The following is a 3345-nucleotide window of genomic DNA, read 5'->3' on the forward strand; positions in this document are numbered from 1 at the left end:
ATACTTGTATGAAGGTATGGATGGAGTCCAACTTCTCAATCAGGTAACAGTCTGGTGATGTTTTCTTAATGATGTGAACTTTTTACATAAGAAAGACACTGAGACTCTCTCTCCTTTCTGCTTCCGGGGGCTTTATGTCTGGCTCTGATGTTAGCAGCCCATGTGGCCTGTGGACTCTGGGAGGTATGGCACCGTGCTATGCTCCTGTGGACTTTGGATCCACAGGACTCGGTGCCCAGTGCTTGGGATCTGTCCGCTTCACACTGCCTCTGCTTGATTCGCCAGCAGCTGCATGAGTCTGAAGAGAACCCCCTCACATAAGCGTTGGCCCCAAGGACTTATGGTGGGTGCTTGTTGATATAAAACTCATTTCTGATATAAAGTCCTTTCTTATGCCTTCACGAGTGTCACTGGTTTTATTTCTCTAGAAAACTCAGTCTAACAAACTTTGCTATGTGAAACCAAATTTAAAAAATAAATTGATGACAGTACAATAGAATTAAGGAGTATTGTCACTAACTATCATGGAAAATTGGCCTCCCAACAAATTTGGAAACCTAAATGAAATGGACAAATTCCTGGAAAAACTATCCAAACTACCTAAACAGCTCCGTACAAAAATTAGATTAAAGATATCACTTAAAAAGAAAATGAAACTTCCAAAACAAAAATGGCCCAGTACTATATGGCTGTACAGGAGAATTCTACTAAAGATTCAGAGAAAAGTTGATGTCAATTTTAATTAATTTCGCCAAAATTGATGAGTTAAAGAATATTAATTAAGTAATTCCATGTAGCGAGTTTAACACTTATACTTAAACCAGGCAAAGACATCACAGAACAATAAAATTACATACTGATATATATCAGAAACATGGGTGCAAATGTTTTTTTAAAAAATTAAAGCTTATATACTCAAGCAAAATATATATATGCATATATTCATACACTTCATACCAGGATAGAAAGGTATGAAAATCAATAATAGAAAATAAATCAATGTAAACATTGTAAAATAAAACAAAAGGAAAGAATCATTGGATCACATCAATTGATGGGAAAAAGGTATTTGGTAAAATACAATATCCTTTCCTAATTTAAAATGCAAACAAACTCTCAGCTAATAGGAAGAGAAGATAAATTTCCTAACATAATTAAAACCATATATGCAAACACAGCCAACATTATACTCAACAGAGAAAGGTTATGAGCCTCCCCTTTGAGAATGAAAATGAGACAAGGATGTTCCTTATCACCACTTTTACTTAACATTTAACTGGAGAAGCCAAAGCAATCAGATAAAATAAAGAAATAAAGGATATCTGTCTTGGACTGGCTTGTCTAGAGAAACAAAACCAACGACATTCATCAGTATTGGACAGAACTTCATATCAAGAAGTAACTCCAGATCAAGAAACACCCCAGTGCAACTCCATTACAGGGTCCAATGCTAGCCAGAGCCCTCTTTAGTCTCCTGTAGCCACAGGCTGATGATACAGAAAGGGGAAGTGGGATTCATGGAGACCACAGGCCAGGGGGCTGAGAGTTCAAAGTTGGTGGGATCATGGCTGAGTGCAGGTAATGTTCAGCGACAAGTGGCACACAGGGGCCATTCCTGAAAGCAGGCACAGAGTTCCAGTAAGCAGGAAGAAAAATCCCTAATTATTAATTTAGTGGGGGAGAGAGAGAGAGACAGAGGGAGAGAGTGAGAAAGAGAATGGGTCCCCAGTGTCTCTTGTCAAAAAGGCATATCTCCCAGGAGGCATCATCAAGCTAGACTTGATTGACAGATTGGACACCAGTCCTCCACAAGTGCAAGGTGACATAAAATCCGACAACCACAGTCTACAAATTGACAAAGGAGTAAAACGATCTCTATTTTCAGGCGACATGATCCTAGACATGCAGGATGCTCATGATTGCATAAGAAAGCTGCTGGAACTAATAGAATAATTTAGTAACATTGCACATTACCAGACCAATAAAGAAAAATTCATTGGGTTTTGCTACACTAACAAATAGTCTCTGAAACGAAAATCAATCTAAATGGAAAACAATGCCATTTATAATAGTCTAAAAATCGATAAAATACCTACAGCATATTTTATTAACCTAACCAAACATGCAAAAGACTTACAATGAAAATATAGAGCCTAAACAAGACCAACAAAAATGGGAATAAAAAACTCTGCTTTGGACTGAAATAATGAATGCACTGGTAATATAAATTTTCCTACAGCAATCTACAGATTCGACAATCTTGATACAAATCTTCACAATATTCTTTGTCGAAATGAAAGACTAATGAGCAACAGCATATTAAAAGGAAAGAAACCCCAATTAGCCACACAATATTGAAGAAAAAGACAAAAACCAAGCAGTTCCATTCTCCCCAATATCAAAACATACCGTACAGTCACTGTAATCAAAGCAGTCTAGCATCGTTTCCATGATAGACTCACAGACTAATATAATACAATTAAGAATTCAAAATTAAAGAGCTATTAAAGGACAACTGATTCTTTAAAATCGCCGACGGCCACTCAGTGGAACAGAGAGTCTCTTTAATAAATGATGTGGGCAAAACTGGATAGCCCACTACAGAAAAATAAAGCAGGGCCCATACCTCACGCCATATACAAAAACTAACTCAAAATGTATCTAAAGCCTAAATGTTAAACATAAAATTGCTGGAAGAAAATAGATAGAAAACGATGAGAACTAATCTGCTGTAACATCGGATAGAAAAACAACCAATGTACAAATAGAAGAAGACAAAATAGATAAATGGGACTTCTTTGAAAGTGAAAATCTTATGGTAATCAAAATTATTTTCTTGAAATAATAAATAGCTTACATACTAGGGAAGGTAGTTCAGAAACTACTTACCTAATAATATCTAATCCCTAAAATCTATAGGATCAACAGCAACGCAACAATAAAAAGACAAACCCCTCAATCAGAGGATGGTCAAAGGGAATGAACCGAACCTTGACCAAAGGGGACTTCCCAGCAGTTAACAAACATATGAAAAGATCCACATGATTGTATCCATTGGAGAGATGCAAGTCGAATCTTTAATGAGATACCTTCTTATCTCCACTAAAATTGCCCTATTTAAAAAAAAACAAAAAACATAGATAACTTTGCGAGGATGTGGGGATATTGGAGCCTTTATTTATAGCTGGTGTGACTGTAAAAACACTATAACCGATATTGGTGTAACACTTTGTCAAAAAAGAGAACAACAAGCGATCCAAATTGGTGGGGAGGTGGGTGTGGGAGGCCTGGTAGGGCATGATCAAGGGGAATGCAACAAACAGGAAGTGCTGAAATCCTGGTGGG

The sequence above is a fragment of the Echinops telfairi genome, unplaced genomic scaffold, assembly GCF_000313985.2.
Source record: "Echinops telfairi isolate 266 unplaced genomic scaffold, ASM31398v2 ScPeMD7_11;HRSCAF=52, whole genome shotgun sequence".
Taxonomy (NCBI): Eukaryota; Metazoa; Chordata; class Mammalia; order Afrosoricida; family Tenrecidae; genus Echinops; species Echinops telfairi.